The 18,190-nt window shown below is 53.1% G+C and overlaps 4 long non-coding RNA genes across 8 annotated transcripts; all 4 read right to left on the bottom strand.

Annotated features, from left to right (window-relative positions):
• Positions 1–1,420: 1,420 nt before the first annotated feature.
• LOC135315783 (uncharacterized) lies at positions 1,421–7,486 on the bottom strand. 3 transcript variants are annotated; one of them, XR_010375271.1, is made up of 5 exons: positions 7,450–7,486; positions 7,284–7,360; positions 7,097–7,189; positions 6,138–6,187; positions 1,421–1,533 (listed from the first exon to the last, which is right to left on the bottom strand). It is a non-coding gene; the product is annotated as an uncharacterized LOC135315783 (long non-coding RNA). The 3 variants fall into 3 exon arrangements; XR_010375270.1 differs by having other exon boundaries at positions 7,102–7,189; XR_010375272.1 differs by having other exon boundaries at positions 7,102–7,189; positions 7,312–7,360; positions 7,450–7,473.
• Positions 7,487–7,572: 86 nt separating this feature from the next.
• On the bottom strand, positions 7,573–8,064 carry LOC135315758 (uncharacterized). The gene is made up of 3 exons (XR_010375256.1): positions 8,006–8,064; positions 7,741–7,786; positions 7,573–7,631 (listed from the first exon to the last, which is right to left on the bottom strand). It is a non-coding gene; the product is annotated as an uncharacterized LOC135315758 (long non-coding RNA).
• Positions 8,065–8,916: 852 nt separating this feature from the next.
• On the bottom strand, positions 8,917–9,918 carry LOC135315825 (uncharacterized). Of its 2 annotated transcripts, XR_010375309.1 has the most exons (4): positions 9,723–9,918; positions 9,598–9,637; positions 9,432–9,508; positions 8,917–9,337 (listed from the first exon to the last, which is right to left on the bottom strand). It is a non-coding gene; the product is annotated as an uncharacterized LOC135315825 (long non-coding RNA). The 2 variants fall into 2 exon arrangements; XR_010375308.1 differs by having other exon boundaries at positions 8,917–9,508.
• Positions 9,919–11,372: 1,454 nt separating this feature from the next.
• LOC135315833 (uncharacterized) lies at positions 11,373–12,183 on the bottom strand. 2 transcript variants are annotated; one of them, XR_010375317.1, is made up of 4 exons: positions 11,871–12,182; positions 11,746–11,785; positions 11,580–11,656; positions 11,373–11,485 (listed from the first exon to the last, which is right to left on the bottom strand). It is a non-coding gene; the product is annotated as an uncharacterized LOC135315833 (long non-coding RNA). The 2 variants fall into 2 exon arrangements; XR_010375316.1 differs by having other exon boundaries at positions 11,373–11,656; positions 11,871–12,183.
• Positions 12,184–18,190: the final 6,007 nt, after the last annotated feature.

The raw sequence follows: 18,190 nt of genomic DNA, 5'->3' as shown, positions 1-18,190 counted from the left end.
TAACCCTAACCCTAACCCTAACCCTAACCCTAACCCTAACCCTAACCCTAACCCTAACCCTAACCCTAACCCTAACCCTAACCCTAACCCTAACCCTAACCCTAACCCTAACCCTAACCCTAACCCTAACCCTAACCCTAACCCTAACCCTAACCCTAACCCTAACCCTAACCCTAACCCTAACCCTAACCCTAACCCTAACCCTAACCCTAACCCTAACCCTAACCCTAACCCTAACCCTAACCCTAACCCTAACCCTAACCCTAACCCTAAACCCTAAACCCTAAACCCTAAACCCTAAACCCTAAACCCTAAACCCTAAACCCTAAACCCTAAACCCTAAACCCTAAACCCTAAACCCTAAACCCTAAACCCTAAACCCTAAACCCTAAACCCTAAACCCTAAACCCTAAACCCTAAACCCTAAACCCTAAACCCTAAACCCCTAACCGTGTTAAAGCTCTAAAGCCCACTGTAACAACCCTTAACCCTAGTAACCGTTATGGCGAGGCCATCACCCCAATGACTCCAAACTGTGATGACCCATGACTGTTAACCCCGGAAGCTGAAATGGTGACTGGTGACTGCTCTGTGTTGGGTGCAATTATGGTTTTAAAGTCTAATCCTGTATTGAGGTTTCTAGGTTGTCTGTGTTGTAGTGATTGGTTGGTTTTGGTGTTGGTAATTTTGTGTGTTGTAATTAGTTTCTGTGGTTCTGTGTGTTTGTGGTAGTGTGTGTTGTGGGTCCTGTGTTTTGCTGGGTACTTCTGGTGTCTTGTGGAACAGATAATTGGGTCTGTGTGGTTATTTCTGGTTGTGTGTTCGGTGGCTATGTGTGTGTCTGGTAGAGTTCTGGTAGGGGTGTGTATTGGTGATTGTTGTGTTCTTTGTAGTGGTTACAGGGCTGCTTCTTGTGGGTTGTGATTTTTTTGTGTGGGGGTTTATTTTAGGTGTTGTGGTTTTGGTTTCTGAATGGTTATTTTTATGTGTAGTTTTTTTCTTTATTAGTGTGTCTGTGGTTGGTGTTTTTCTATTTGTGGTTTTTGTTTTTTGGTTGTTTTGTGTTGTGGCAGGTGTTTATTTGTGTTTGAGGTCAGGGGGTGTTATTTTTTATTTGGTAGTACTGTCATCAGGAAGAGTAAAAAATTAAAAATAATAAGAGTGGTGCAGCAGTAGAGAATGGCTTTTGGCTCTGGGAGTAAATTTTTTTCTTTTCATTGATAACATTTAGGTTTTATTTTTCTTATTTAGTCAAAGAGCCAAAAGCCATTCTCTACTGCTGCTTTTTTTCCTTTAATTACCTCCCATAGAGTTTAAGGGCTACATAGAGCCCTGTGATTACATCCCACCCACTGGAAATTACACCCCAGCCACAAATAACACACAGGAGGCCTGAATAAAACAATGACACACATGTTTTCATTTCCTTTATTATTGTATTAGTAATGCTCTTTTATTATGCCTCCAGTTTTGGGAAACACTGGACATAAAGCGTGCTTTTCCACCTGTCGCATTCCTCTAGGACCTCTCCACCTGCAATGGAACAGAGGCATGATAAGCACAACTCCTAACAGCCTTCATTTCTGTTACTACACCACATTGTCACCATATCATTAGCATGGGAAAACCTCAAAGTGCCCTGCCTCCCCCCACCTAACCCCCCTCACTGCATGTAAACAACATGTGTTTCCACAACTTACAATACTTACAATACCTACTGTGGCAACATTTCTTTTCCTCCTCACACAACTACATTTACTCGGCCTGCCTCACTCCTCTCCCTCCAATACCAGCTTCATCATTACTCTTATGCATCGAGTCGTTCCTTACCTAGCTCCCCAGCAACACCTCTACATGCTTGTACACATCTCCACATCCACGCTTCAATCTCATCCTTGCACTGAGGCCAAGTGGTAGCGCTTAGGCCCATGCAGTTATTTGCTGTTACTAATACAATCACTGTACTAGACAACATCTCCTACGCTTAAACCCCTTTTTCCCCCTGGATAAATCCATTTCCGCTGTTCATTCATCTACCAAGCAGTACCTGTCTCCTCTCATTGCCATAATTCACTTCTCCTGCAAGGATAACATTACCGCCCTAGGTCCAACACTTCCCGTCCCTACTAATTGGGTCAACTCTTACTCAATAGTCCTCTAATTGTACTACAACTGTAACTCCTTTAGGCTCCTAGCAAGCGCTTACCACCCGAGCCTCAGACCCTGTTACCTTAGGCACAAAGCTCGCTCTCATTATGTAGTCCACTTACTGCTCTGCTAATATAGCTTTTCCTCTCCCAAACCACACTGCCTCTGTGATGACGACATGCCTCCTCGCATCTCTGCAGACCTTAGACTTCAATGCCCCTATGACAGACAAACCAGCATCCTTATAACATACGCTAACCGCACAAAAGGTACTTCCCTACACCCTAGGCATACACAATTACCATAAACCCACATCATTCTCAAGCTGCCCCACCTAAACGATGGCCACCTACTCCAACTCCCCATACCCAAAACCCACCGTATGCAATTTCATCAACACCGAGCCAGACCTATCATATCATACATCCCAACATCAACCCTTCAATGCCATATACCCAGACAGCACACAAAACCCTATGCCTAGCGGGACAGCTACCCAAACATGCCTATTACGCATTGCCTGACACACTGGCTGTAGAATGCCTATAAACGCTTCAGGAAACCAGCACCGGCCATGGAAGACAAAACCCAGATTCAGAAATCCCCCATCTCTAAGCCTCTTCAAAGACTGCATCTCAGCCCCACAAGAACATCTCCAACAACACCCCACACCACCAAACATCAGACCTCTACTGACACACACATTCAACCCGGCAACCTCACAAAGGTTTCAAACAGACCGCTCATCCGCCCACCGGGTCCATCGCCCCTTCCTCTCCACCGAGCCGTTCCGCCGCCTGTCGCCCTGCTCCTCCGGCACTCCCTGGGAACTCCGCTCCCAGGTGCCTCAAAAAATTGCCCTGCCTGCCAAAACCCCGTCCCAGAGCCTGACCTCCGCCCAAACATTGGCGATGAACGTCGCCTCGCAGAGTGGCCGGGACCGGGGAAAAAAAACCCCAGCCGGGGGAGGAAAAAAAAAAATCCCCCAGCTGGGGTTTTTTTATTCTAATTTGATTTTTACTCCTGTGGAAAAAGTTTGCTGTTAGCTACCACCACCAAACCCAACCCTCAAAACACCGTGAACACCCCACACCGCACAACCCTATCAAAGGAGGTAGATGCAAAGGACTGCCACATACCAGGGACGCATGTAGTCCCATACCTACATTCACCCACACAACCCAGGGCCTCAAGAAAGGGCCCTGCCTGCAAAAAACCCATATCACCAAGCCTCACAACCCTACCGAAGCACGCATTCAACCCGGCAACCTCACAAAGGTTTCAAACAGACCGCTCATCCGCCCACCGGGTCCATCGCCCCTTCCTCTCCACCGAGCCGTTCCGCCGCCTGTCGCCCTGCTCCTCCGGCACTCCCTGGGAACTCCGCTCCCAGGTGCCTCAAAAAATTGCCCTGCCTGCCAAAACCCCGTCCCAGAGCCTGACCTCCGCCCAAACATTGGCGATGAACGTCGCCTCGCAGAGTGGCCGGGACCGGGGAAAAAAAAACCCAGCCGGGGGAGGAAAAAAAAAAATCCCCCAGCTGGGGTTTTTTTATTCTAATTTGATTTTTACTCCTGTGGAAAAAGTTTGCTGTTAGCTACCACCACCAAACCCAACCCTCAAAACACCGTGAACACCCCACGCCGCACAACCCTATCAAAGGAGGTAGATGCAAAGGACTGCCACATACCAGGGACGCATGTAGTCCCATACCTACATTCACCCACACAACCCAGGGCCTCAAGAAAGGGCCCTGCCTGCAAAAAACCCATATCACCAAGCCTCACAACCCTACCGAAGCACGCATTCAACCCGGCAACCTCACAAAGGTTTCAAACAGACCGCTCATCCGCCCACCGGGTCCATCGCCCCTTCCTCTCCACCGAGCCGTTCCGCCGCCTGTCGCCCTGCTCCTCCGGCACTCCCTGGGAACTCCGCTCCCAGGTGCCTTAAAAAATTGCCCTGCCTGCCAAAACCCCGTCCCAGAGCCTGACCTCCGCCCAAACATTGGCGATGAACGTCGCCTCGCAGAGTGGCCGGGACCGGGGAAAAAAAACCCCAGCCGGGGGAGGAAAAAAAAAAATCCCCCAGCTGGGGTTTTTTTATTCTAATTTGATTTTTACTCCTGTGGAAAAAGTTTGCTGTTAGCTACCACCACCAAACCCAACCCTCAAAACACCATGAACACCCCACGCCGCACAACCCTATCAAAGGAGGTAGATGCAAAGGACTGCCACATACCAGGGACGCATGTAGTCCCATACCTACATTCACCCACACAACCCAGGGCCTCAAGAAAGGGCCCTGCCTGCAAAAAACCCATATCACCAAGCCTCACAACCCTACCGAAGCACGCATTCAACCCGGCAACCTCACAAAGGTTTCAAACAGACCGCTCATCCGCCCACCGGGTCCATCGCCCCTTCCTCTCCACCGAGCCGTTCCGCCGCCTGTCGCCCTGCTCCTCCGGCACTCCCTGGGAACTCCGCTCCCAGGTGCCTCAAAAAATTGCCCTGCCTGCCAAAACCCCGTCCCAGAGCCTGACCTCCGCCCAAACATTGGCGATGAACGTCGCCTCGCAGAGTGGCCGGGACCGGGGAAAAAAAACCCCAGCCGGGGGAGGAAAAAAAAATCCCCCAGCTGGGGTTTTTTTATTCTAATTTGATTTTTACTCCTGTGGAAAAAGTTTGCTGTTAGCTACCACCACCAAACCCAACCCTCAAAACACCATGAACACCCCACGCCGCACAACCCTATCAAAGGAGGTAGATGCAAAGGACTGCCACATACCAGGGACGCATGTAGTCCCATACCTACATTCACCCACACAACCCAGGGCCTCAAGAAAGGGCCCTGCCTGCAAAAAACCCATATCACCAAGCCTCACAACCCTACCGAAGCACGCATTCAACCCGGCAACCTCACAAAGGTTTCAAACAGACCGCTCATCCGCCCACCGGGTCCATCGCCCCTTCCTCTCCACCGAGCCGTTCCGCCGCCTGTCGCCCTGCTCCTCCGGCACTCCCTGGGAACTCCGCTCCCAGGTGCCTCAAAAAATTGCCCTGCCTGCCAAAACCCCGTCCCAGAGCCTGACCTCCGCCCAAACATTGGCGATGAACGTCGCCTCTCAGAGTGGCCGGGACCGGGGAAAAAAAACCCCAGCCGGGGGAGGAAAAAAAAATCCCCCAGCTGGGGTTTTTTTATTCTGGTTTTTGTTTTTCCACAGGAGTAACAAGTTTGCTGTTAGTTACCACCACCAAACCCAACCCTCAAAACACCGTGAACACCCCACACTGCACAACCCTATCAAAGACAGTTTCTACAAAATATATGTAACTACCCATGGCCCTGGTTCATTTCAAACTACATTCACCCATAGAACACAGGCAGCCAATATTGACTTCCGCATTCACTCAACCTCACTACACAAGGATGTGTGAATGTACATCCAACGATACCACACCAGCTCTAATCAATCACACGCAGCAATTATGTACACGGGCGGATACTTCCGCCACGCCGCAGTGGTAGATTAACTATGGACATTCACTCACCTACAACAGGCAAACAGGGTACAACAAGCACTACATATGTGCAACCGTACAAGACAGCGGAGGTAAGTGCCTAGGTACACACACTCAGCCACACGAGTCACACAGGACAGCTATACAGATACACAACAATAAAGAACTGCACAATAGAAACTACATAGATATGTTCCAACAAACAAGAGCTGGAGGAATCTGTGCAGACATATACATACACCAATACAACAGTACGTGCATTCAACCGTACAAGTGTCGGAGGAAATTTAGTAGCGTGCAGTCACCCAAAGACGATGGTTACCAGAGGGAGGAACACATATTCCTTCACCTAAAAAGAAAGACCACAACAATTCACACTCAATAGCGATGTCACAATCACATCGCTCCACAAGGACCTACCGCGCAACATCTCCCACCTCACATGCACCTGGCTTCTCCTCTCACCTGCTCCTTACCCGTGCTGGACTTGGACGGTCACCATCCTTTGCGGCCCCCTGGAGATAAAAGCACAGAGTTGCCACTGCAATTCCTAAAAAAATCACCAGCTACACCACCCCCTTCTCTGCAACCCAGTTCACCTCAAACGCTCCTGTATCACCTTGCCCTGACTCGACACCCCCGGGCAGGGCGGCTCCAAGCCAAGACACCACAACCACAGGCGAACCCTACACAGAACGCCAACAACAACACGCCTCAAAAAACAAGCCAAGTTGGTCGGCGAGAGCAACGACGCACGGACAGAAAACCTCCATCCGGGAAGAGCACGCGCAGAACCCTAGCGTGCTCCTAGCGCCACGCCAGAAAACGATGAGACCTTCGTGGGCGGGGACAAGCGCTTCCTCTCAAAACTGACAAGATGGATGCACAAGCAGCCCGCCTTCAAGACCTCAGCCCCTGAAGATGCAAGGAAGAAGCGCCACTCCCTAAAAGCGACAGCTAGCGAGCAGAGCCGCTCACGCGGCCGGGAACAACGTGGCACAAGACCACCGGCCAGAACCACCCGAGACGCCAAAACGATCCACGCTGGAAGCTTGCGATGCCAAAAGAGAAGCGCCCGATGGGCGCCGAGCCCACAACTAGGGCCTCGCCGGGCCCTACTAACGCTGCCGAGGCACCTGCCTCGATCCTACGGAAGAACGAACAACCGAGACCCGAGGAAGGTCAAACACACCCAACACCAAACACACAGACGCACTACACAACAACATGCACAGCCTGGAACCGCCCTGCCCAGGGCACACGTTCCTGTCATATTTCAGAGGAACCCGCTCCATTCCCCTGCTCAAAGGGGACCGCTTCCTAGACAACCCTCTCCCCTACGCTCTCTTTCAAACCCCTTCCTGCCACAGCCAACCGTGCCCCCCTCGCTCCCCCAACCCCTTCCCCAGCACCGTTGCCTCAACTTAGCTTTCAAGGGGCCGAGAGTCTCCCTCTTCCCTTCCTTCTGAAGGACAAGCACACGTCACTCCTCCAGTCACCAGCTGCCTCTTCGTCATCTGAAAAACAAAAACTATCACAAGCCCCACACAACAGCCCTGTCAGTCAGCATCCCATCGCTCTACAAAGACCTAGGCCGCTGCATCCGTCTACCTCAGATGCGCCCAGCTGCTCTGCTCACTTGCTCTGTGGCCGTGCCCAACTCACACTGTTGTCCTCCCTTGTGGCCCCTAGGGATACCGGGAGATCATGTTACCACTGCACTTCCAAAGGAAGTTCTCCCCAGCCCCACGCCCCTCCTCCCTGCGACCCAGCTCACCTCAAACGCGCATCCAGTCCCAAGGGCAGCCGCACACCATCTAAAAAACCAAACAGAAATGCTTCAACCCGCTTGCCGCACAACACCTTGGTACGGAACCACTGCCTTGACCACAATCGCCTCACCTTCTGAGACCCCTCGTAGCCATGCGTCGTCTCCCCTCTGAAGGCTGATTGCGGCACCTGCAAAAATCCAAGCAGAAAGGCACCTGCTGAGAGGCTGCAGAACTGACAAGCTACCCACACCAATCCCCGTTTAAGACTCGCACCTTTTCCTCACCAGCTCACCTACCTGGACGCCATCAGATCCAACTGCCATGTTCAAGCTCGACCACCACCTGCAAGACCCAAACAGGGGTTGTTCATGACTAACTGCAAAGCCCCAAAGAGACACATCGCTACTTCAGCGCACCTAACATTGCCCACCCCGTGCAGTTCCCCTCTGGTGCCCGGATCCCGCTTGGCCCACCACATGCACCCTCAAATATTAATGCCATATCGCACTCACAGAGCCATCAGTCACCATTTCCTTCTACATACACCACGCACCAACTCACCTGCTTACAGCGCTATCCTCGGCCCTCCTCCGTCGCCCTGCACGACTCCTCCCTCGGCATCTGCAAAAATATCAAACAAGTCCTCTCAATGAACAGCAATAGCTTAGCCATTCCACAGGCCTTGTTCCCAGGTAGCAAGCCCATCGAGAGCCCAGCTAGGCCTGCTCTGCCATCTAAGCACCGTAGACCAAGCATTACGCCCGACCCACATCCAAGCCGGAATGCCCCTGAGATGCTCTCTGCTCCGCTGAAGCAGGAGCTCCCTCTCCCAGACAGCTACCGTCACCCCCTGGGAAGCCACAAAACACCATGGGAATTCTTCTTCTCACCCACTGACAACGGCCGCTCGATCTAAGAGGGCCACACATCATTTCCCCCAAAGAAGCAAAGCACTTTGACACATAAGCCATAGCCTCTCATCGTTCCTGTGCCACCTTGACCTGACTCGACACCCCCGGGCAGGGCGGCTCCAAGCCAAGACACCACAACCACAGGCGAACCCTACACAGAACGCCAACAACAACACGCCTCAAAAAACAAGCCAAGTTGGTCGGCGAGAGCGACGACGCACAGACAGAAAACCTCCATCCGGGAAGAGCACGCGCAGAACCCTAGCGTGCTCCTAGCGCCACGCCAGAAAACGACGAGACCTTCGTGGGCGGGGACAAGCGCTTCCTCTCAAAACTGACAAGATGGATGCACAAGCAGCCCGCCATCAAGACCTCAGCCCCTGAAGATGCAAGGAAGAAGCGCCACTCCCTAAAAGCGACAGCTAGCGAGCAGAGCCGCTCATGCGGCCGGGAACGGCGCGGCACAAGACCACCAGCCAGAACCACCCGAGACGCCAAAACGATCCACGCTGGAAGCTTGCGACGCCAAAAGAGAAGCGCCCGATGGGCGCCGAGCCCACAACTAGGGCCTCGCCGGGCCCTACTAACGCTGCCGAGGCACCTGCCTCGATCCTACGGAAGAACGAACAACCGAGACCCGAGGAAGGTCAAACGCACCCAACACCAAACACACAGACGCACTACACAACAACATGCACAGCCTGGAACCGCCCTGCCCAGGGCACACGTTCCTGTCATATTTCAGAGGAACCCGCTCCATTCCCCTGCTCAAAGGGGACCGCTTCCTAGACAACCCTCTCCCCTACGCTCTCTTTCAAACCCCTTCCTGCCACAGCCAACCGTGCCCCCCTCGCTCCCCCAACCCCTTCCCCAGCACCGTTGCCTCAACTTAGCTTTCAAGGGGCCGAGAGTCTCCCTCTTCCCTTCCTTCTGAAGGACAAGCACACGTCACTCCTCCAGTCACCAGCTGCCTCTTCGTCATCTGAAAAACAAAAACAATCACAAGCCCCACACAACAGCCCTGTCAGTCAGCATCCCATCGCTCTACAAAGACCTAGGCCGCTGCATCCGTCTACCTCAGATGCGCCCAGCTGCTCTGCTCACTTGCTCTGTGGCCGTGCCCAACTCACACTGTTGTCCTCCCTTGTGGCCCCTAGGGATACCAGGAGACCATGTTACCACTGCACTTCCAAAGGAAGATCTCCCCAGCCCCACGCCCCTCCTCCCTGCGACCCAGCTCACCTCAAACGCACATCCAGTCCCAAGGGCAGCCGCACACCATCTAAAAAACCAAACAGAAATGCTTCAACCCGCTTGCCGCACAACACCTTGGTACGGAACCACTGCCTTGACCACAATCGCCTCACCTTCTGAGACCCCTCGTAGCCATGCGTCGTCTCCCCTCTGAAGGCTGATTGCGGCACCTGCAAAAATCCAAGCAGAAAGGCACCTGCTGAGAGGCTGCAGAACTGACAAGCTACCCACACCAATCCCCGTTTAAGACTCGCACCTTTTCCTCACCAGCTCACCTACCTGGACGCCATCAGATCCAACTGCCATGTTCAAGCTCGACCACCACCTGCAAGACCCAAACAGGGGTTGTTCATGACTAACTGCAAAGCCCCAAAGAGACACATCGCTACTTCAGCGCACCTAACATTGCCCACCCCGTGCAGTTCCCCTCTGGTGCCCGGATCCCGCTTGGCCCACCACATGCACCCTCAAATATTAATGCCATATCGCACTCACAGAGCCATCAGTCACCATTTCCTTCTACATACACCACGCACCAACTCACCTGCTTACAGCGCTATCCTCGGCCCTCCTCCGTCGCCCTGCACGACTCCTCCCTCGGCATCTGCAAAAATATCAAACAAGTCCCCTCAATGAACAGCAATAGCTTAGCCATTCCACAGGCCTTGTTCCCAGGTAGCAAGCCCATCGAGAGCCCAGCTAGGCCTGCTCTGCCATCTAAGCACCGTAGACCAAGCATTACGCCCGACCCACATCCAAGCCGGAATGCCCCTGAGATGCTCTCTGCTCCGCTGAAGCAGGAGCTCCCTCTCCCAGACAGCTACCGTCATCCCCTGGGAAGCCACAAAACACCATGGGAATTCTTCTTCTCACCCACTGACAACGGCCGCTCGATCTAAGAGGGCCACACATCATTTCCCCCAAAGAAGCAAAGCACTTTGACACATAAGCCATAGCCTCTCATCGTTCCTGTGCCACCTTGACCTGACTCGACACCCCCGGGCAGGGCGGCTCCAAGCCAAGACACCACAACCACAGGCGAACCCTACACAGAACGCCAACAACAACACGCCTCAAAAAACAAGCCAAGTTGGTCGGCGAGAGCGACAACGCACAGACAGAAAACCTCCATCCGGGAAGAGCACGCGCAGAACCCTAGCGTGCTCCTAGCGCCACGCCAGAAAACGACGAGACCTTCGTGGGCGGGGACAAGTGCTTCCTCTCAAAACTGACAAGATGGATGCACAAGCAGCCCGCCATCAAGACCTCAGCCCCTGAATATGCAAGGAAGAAGCGCCACTCCCTAAAAGCGACAGCTAGCGAGCAGAGCCGCTCATGCGGCCGGGAACGGCGCGGCACAAGACCACCAGCCAGAACCACCCGAGATGCCAAAACGATCCACGCTGGAAGCTTGCGACGCCAAAAGAGAAGCGCCCGATGGGCGCCGAGCCCACAACTAGGGCCTCGCCGGGCCCTACTAACGCTGCCGAGGCACCTGCCTCGATCCTACGGAAGAACGAACAACCGAGACCCGAGGAAGGTCAAACGCACCCAACACCAAACACACAGACGCACTACACAACAACATGCACAGCCTGGAACCGCCCTGCCCAGGGCACACGTTCCTGTCATATTTCAGAGGAACCCGCTCCATTCCCCTGCTCAAAGGGGACCGCTTCCTAGACAACCCTCTCCCCTACGCTCTCTTTCAAACCCCTTCCTGCCACAGCCAACCATGCCCCCCTCGCTCCCCCAACCCCTTCCCCAGCACCGTTGCCTCAACTTAGCTTTCAAGGGGCCGAGAGTCTCCCTCTTCCCTTCCTTCTGAAGGACAAGCACACGTCACTCCTCCAGTCACCAGCTGCCTCTTCGTCATCTGAAAAACAAAAACAATCACAAGCCCCACACAACAGCCCTGTCAGTCAGCATCCCATCGCTCTACAAAGACCTAGGCCGCTGCATCCGTCTACCTCAGATGCGCCCAGCTGCTCTGCTCACTTGCTCTGTGGCCGTGCCCAACTCACACTGTTGTCCTCCCTTGTGGCCCCTAGGGATACCAGGAGACCATGTTACCACTGCACTTCCAAAGGAAGATCTCCCCAGCCCCACGCCCCTCCTCCCTGCGACCCAGCTCACCTCAAACGCACATCCAGTCCCAAGGGCAGCCGCACACCATCTAAAAAACCAAACAGAAATGCTTCAACCCGCTTGCCGCACAACACCTTGGTACGGAACCACTGCCTTGACCACAATCGCCTCACCTTCTGAGACCCCTCGTAGCCATGCGTCGTCTCCCCTCTGAAGGCTGATTGCGGCACCTGCAAAAATCCAAGCAGAAAGGCACCTGCTGAGAGGCTGCAGAACTGACAAGCTACCCACACCAATCCCCGTTTAAGACTCGCACCTTTTCCTCACCAGCTCACCTACCTGGACGCCATCAGATCCAACTGCCATGTTCAAGCTCGACCACCACCTGCAAGACCCAAACAGGGGTTGTTCATGACTCTAACTGCAAAGCCCCAAAGAGACACATCGCTACTTCAGCGCACCTAACATTGCCCACCCCGTGCAGTTCCCCTCTGGTGCCCGGATCCCGCTTGGCCCACCACATGCACCCTCAAATATTAATGCCATATCGCACTCACAGAGCCATCAGTCACCATTTCCTTCTACATACACCACGCACCAACTCACCTGCTTACAGCGCTATCCTCGGCCCTCCTCCGTCGCCCTGCACGACTCCTCCCTCGGCATCTGCAAAAATATCAAACAAGTCCCCTCAATGAACAGCAATAGCTTAGCCATTCCACAGGCCTTGTTCCCAGGTAGCAAGCCCATCGAGAGCCCAGCTAGGCCTGCTCTGCCATCTAAGCACCGTAGACCAAGCATTACGCCCGACCCACATCCAAGCCGGAATGCCCCTGAGATGCTCTCTGCTCCGCTGAAGCAGGAGCTCCCTCTCCCAGACAGCTACCGTCACCCCCTGGGAAGCCACAAAACACCATGGGAATTCTTCTTCTCACCCACTGACAACGGCCGCTCGATCTAAGAGGGCCACACATCATTTCCCCCAAAGAAGCAAGGCACTTTGACACATGAGCGATGAGAGGCTGTGGCTTCTGTGCCACCTTGCCCTGACTCGACACCCCCAGGCAGGGCGGCTCCAAGCCAAGACACCACAACCACAGGCGAACCCTACACAGAACGCCAACAACAACACGCCTCAAAAAACAAGCCAAGTTGGTCGGCGAGAGCGACGACGCACGGACAGAAAACCTCCATCCGGGAAGAGCACGCGCAGAACCCTAGCGTGCTCCTAGCGCCACGCCAGAAAACGATGAGACCTTCGTGGGCGGGGACAAGCGCTTCCTCTCAAAACTGACAAGATGGATGCACAAGCAGCCCGCCTTCAAGACCTCAGCCCCTGAAGATGCAAGGAAGAAGCGCCACTCCCTAAAAGCGACAGCTAGCGAGCAGAGCCACTCACGCGGCCGGGAACAACGTGGCACAAGACCACCGGCCAGAACCACCCGAGATGCCAAAACAATCCACGCTGGAAGCTTGCGACGCCAAAAGAGAAGCGCCCGATGGGCGCCGAGCCCACAACTAGGGCCTTGCCGGGCCCTACTAACGCTGCCGAGGCACCTGCCTCGATCCTACGGAAGAACGAACAACTGAGACCCGAGGAAGGTCAAACACACCCAACACCAAACACACAGACGCGCTACACAACAACATGCACAGCCTGGAACCGCCCTGCCCAGGGCACACGTTCCTGTCATATTTCAGAGGAACCCGCTCCATTCCCCTGCTCAAAGGGGCCCGCTTCCTAGACAACCCTCTCCCCTACGCTCTCTTTCAAACCCCTTCCTGCCACAGCCAACCGTGCCCCCCTCGCTCCCCCAACCCCTTCCCCAGCACCGTTGCCTCAACTTAGCTTTCAAGGGGCCGAGAGTCTCCCTCTTCCCTTCCTTCTGAAGGACAAGCACACGTCACTCCTCCAGTCACCAGCTGCCTCTTCGTCATCTGAAAAACAAAAACTATCACAAGCCCCACACAACAGCCCTGTCAGTCAGCATCCCATCGCTCTACAAAGACCTAGGCCGCTGCATCCGTCTACCTCAGATGCGCCCAGCTGCTCCGCTCACCCGGCTGCTCCGTGCCCATTCCGGACGAGGATGAACGCCACCCCCTGCAGCCCCTAGAGATACCACAGGATACACAAAGTTACCGTCGCTCTGCCAAAAAAGGAAGAACGAACCACACCAGCCCCACGCCCCTCCCCTCTGCGACCCAGCTCACCTCAAACGCGCATCCAGTCCCAAAGGCAGCCGGCGCACAACCTGCAACGCCAAAGACAAACGCTTCAATTGGGTGGCCGTACGACGCCTTGCTCTCAGACAACAGCCTGGCCTTCAAGCCCCTCACCTCTCGGGGCTCTCGTCGCCATGCGGCGTCTCCCCTCCGAAGCCTGCGTGCGGCACCTGCAGGAACCCAAGCAAAAAAAGGACCCGCTCAGGTGCTGCGGGAGTCTCAGGATACCCGCACCAACCCCCCCATCTCAGACACGCACCTTTTCCTCCACAGCTCACCTGCCTGGCCTCCATCAGATACGGTCGCCATCTTGAGGCTCGCCCGCCACCTGCAAGAGCCAAACGCATGTTGTTCACAACCACCTGCAACGCGGCACCTCAGGACGAATCGCTACCCTTCAGCCCACCCGTCACCGCTCGCCCTGTGCGATTCCCCTCCGGTGCCCAGATCCCGCTCGGCTCCTCGCATGCGCCCAAAGAAAAATACCACAATGGGCTCATAGAGCCAACAGCCACATCTTCCCTCTAGATACACCGCACACCAACTCACCTGCTGACAGCGCCGCCCTCCATCACCCTGCACCACTCCTCCCTCGGCACCTGCCAAACCGATACCAAACAAGTCACCTGCATGCACAGCGACAGCTCAACCACGACACAGGTCTCGATCACATGTGGGAACACCCCTCGAGCGCCCAACTAGGGCGGCTCTTACACATGAGCACAATACATCAAACATTAAGCCCAGTACACAGACAAGCCAGAACACCCTTGACATGCTACCTGCTCAGCTAAGACTCTAGCTCCCTCCCCCAGACACCTACGCTTGTTCCCTGGGGGCCCACAAAACCCAACAGGATTTACTTCCCTCACCCGCCGACAACAGCCAGTCGATCCGAGACAGCTGCAAAATTCCTTCCCCTCCTCCCCCACCCCCGCAAAGCCTGGGCGCATCCCTAGATGCCAGCACCACCCACCTCGCCCTGAGTCTACATCCCCGGGCGGGGCGGCTCCAAGACAAACGCAGAACAACGCTACGCAGAACGCTACAAGCAACGGACCCCGAAGGATGAGAGGCAGCTCTCGGAGAGAACGACGACACCCAGACGGAACCCCCCGTCCGGCAAGACCGCCTGCGGGACCCCGACGGTGACGTCGGCAGGCCCTACGGCAACACCAGAGAACGCCAACAGCTTCGTGGACCGTGACAAGAGCTTCCTCTCACAACCGAGACAACAGACGCGCACACAGCCCAGCTTCAAGACCTAACCGCCTAAGGACGCAAGGAAGAAATGCCAGTCCTCAAAAAACTCACAGCGACAGAGCGGCGCCGCTCACGTGGCCGGGAACGACGCCGCCCAAGACGACCGTCCGAGACGCCAAAACGATCCACGCCTGAAGCTTGCGACGCCAAAAGAGAAGCGCCCGATGGGCGCCGAGCCCACGACTAGGGCCTCGCCGGGCCCTAGTAACGCTGCCGAGGCACCTGTCTGGCTCCTAAAGAACAAAGAGAACAACCGAGACCCGAGGAAGGTCGGAGACACCCAACACAAAACACACACGCTGCACAGTAACACACACAGCCTGGAGCCGCCCTGCCCGGCACACGCTCCCGTCACATTGAAGAGGAACCTGCTCCTTTTCCCTGCTCCCAAAGGGGACCGCTTCCCGGACAGCCCGCTCCGCTGCGCCATCTTTAAAACCCCTCCCTCCCGCAACCCCTTCCCCAGCACCGTTGCCTCAACTTAGCTTTCAAGGGGCCGAGAGTCTCGGTCCGCCCATCCTTCAGATACGGCTCGCCCACCACCTGCAAGAGCCAAACGCATGTTGCTCACAACCACCTGCAACGCGACCCCTCAGGACGAATCGCTACGCTTCAGCCCACCCATCACCGCTTACCGTAGCCTTCGCTGAGGTCTCATCACCACACTGTGTCTCTCCCACAAAGCCTACATGGAGCATGTGCAAGAACTTAAGGAACAAGATACATGCTACGATATTACCCACAACAGCAACCTACCCACGCCGAATCCCGTTCTCACACATCTTTTCTTTGACAGCTTGCCTGCCCAGCCTCTGTCAGTTCCAGCTGCCACTTTGAGGCTCACCCATCACCTGTAACACACAAGTAACACAGGTCACTTTTACCTTCGCTATCAACACAACACCTCAGAAAGAACCGCTACTTCAGCACACCAATCACCTCTCACCTTGATCCACTCCCCTCCCGTGTCCAGCTCACACTTGGCTCATTCCTACCGCCTTCTAACCCCCCAAAACACACTGCAGACTCATTCAGCCATCAGTCACATCTTCCTTCTATATACCACACACCGGCCTACCTTCTTACAGCATTTCCCCGGCTTTCCTCTGTCACCCTGAACAACTCCTCCGCCGCCTCTGGAAAAAAAGGACATGGTGGAAGTCACCTGGATGCACAGCAATAGCTTAACCGATCCATAGGTTTTGCTCCCACGTAGGAATACCATGTAGAGCCCAACTACCACCTGCCGTTAAAAGACATACAGTAACTCAAGCATTACACCCTATACACGTACAAACCTGAAGACCGTTAGGATGTACTCTCAGCTAGCACTCTAGCTGCCAGCTACATTCATCCCCTTAACATCTACAAAATACTACTAATGTTACTGACCTTTCCCATTGCTTTTGGCTATCGGCTCTGCACAAGGCTACACAGGGTTTTACAGAAGTCTATGGATATTAACTATCCACTTGTATCGCTCTTCTTTTCCTAAAGAAACAGCATATATAAATTCCCATACGTAAAAGCATACGGAACACTCACCCTAACCCCTACCGCATCTTATCAATACCCTTAACAGTTAATGTCAACACCTTCCAGATTACACAAGAGAGTTAATGAAAATAATTTTAAGATTCAATAAAGTTGAGAATTCCAATAATAAAAAGAAACATACTTAAAACTAAAAAGAAAAAAATAACAGAACAGCATACTATCAAGCCATCTTACCACACCTGAACCTCCAATACAGTATTAGATAAGGAAAAACATATAAGTTTAGACACAAATGATCTTTCAAATTTAAATGCCACCAACCCTTATCGAGTTCTAAAAGCCTTACCTCCCACAAACATCTGCATTTCTTTAAATATCAAAACATACCTATGCAAAATATTTAAACAGCTCAAAACTTACAATTAAGTGCAGGAACACTAAAGCACCCACACTGGAGAAACCCAGGAGGAAAGTGAGCTCCCTCACCAGAGGCTGTGGCTCATATACCCCGGGCCCTGCCCACCACCCTTCCCACAATCACCTGGGAAAGGGGAGGGGTGAACCACCACAGGGTATAAAGGCAGCTGAAGGAACAGCAGGGAGTTTTCTCAAGTACTTTATGTTTACAGCATGGAAGAAAACTAAAAGAGTGGTTCTTACTGCAATTTTACTACCGTTTGTTTTTCTTCACCTACGTGTATTGCAGCAGCAATGTAGCCAGGTAAGAAATTACATTTCATTTTCCTGGGATGCATACAGGGAAAAACCATGTCTTACTAATTTATATAGAAGAACAGCTCCTGGATTATAACAACACTATTATGACTGTTAGTTGCATGTTTTACTTTTCTGTAAAACAGAAGAGTTATACAGTTATGGTTCACTTCTAGCAAAACCACACATACTATCTACATACTAGCAGAGCTATAGTCTAGCTATGACTGAATGGCAAAGTGAATTAAATCTCTGGTTCAAACAAAATTATTTTGTATAAATCACTGATAATTCAGAGTAATTTTGACACTCTCTGACTGATTTCCTTAAGAGATTGATAGCAGTCTCAAAGGACAAAAATTACAAAAGGGAAATACAGGAATGGTATCAAAAGTTATATGAAGAGTCCTAATGAGCATATAAGCAGCTAAATAAAGAATAAATGGGGAAGTGCAATAAAAACTCATTGAGACGCGTGTTGCTAAAAATAGATCCACGCTATTGATTCTCCAAGAACCTCGAGAGAAGATCAGAGCCACCTGTAGACATTTTTGGGGTACCAGATACCAAAGAGAAACATACAATAAGACAGAAAACAAATTAATTACTGCAGAGTCCAAAGATGGCTTTAGGAAAGGTTCTGGCAGAACAAGAGGCGTTGTCACAGGGATAGAAATAGTTTCTAATGGACCAGAGAAACTAAAGCAGTGGTGAGAATGCAGGAAGCGCAAAAGGGAATTCACCAAACTAACAGATATTCTCGGGGGAGCCGGAACAGGGGGGCGGCAAAGAA

This window comes from Phalacrocorax carbo, chromosome 15 (genome assembly GCF_963921805.1).
Source record: "Phalacrocorax carbo chromosome 15, bPhaCar2.1, whole genome shotgun sequence".
Classification (NCBI taxonomy): Eukaryota; Metazoa; Chordata; class Aves; order Suliformes; family Phalacrocoracidae; genus Phalacrocorax; species Phalacrocorax carbo.
Note: the sequence above shows the minus strand (reverse complement) of the source record. Positions and strands in the feature narration are given on the sequence as shown.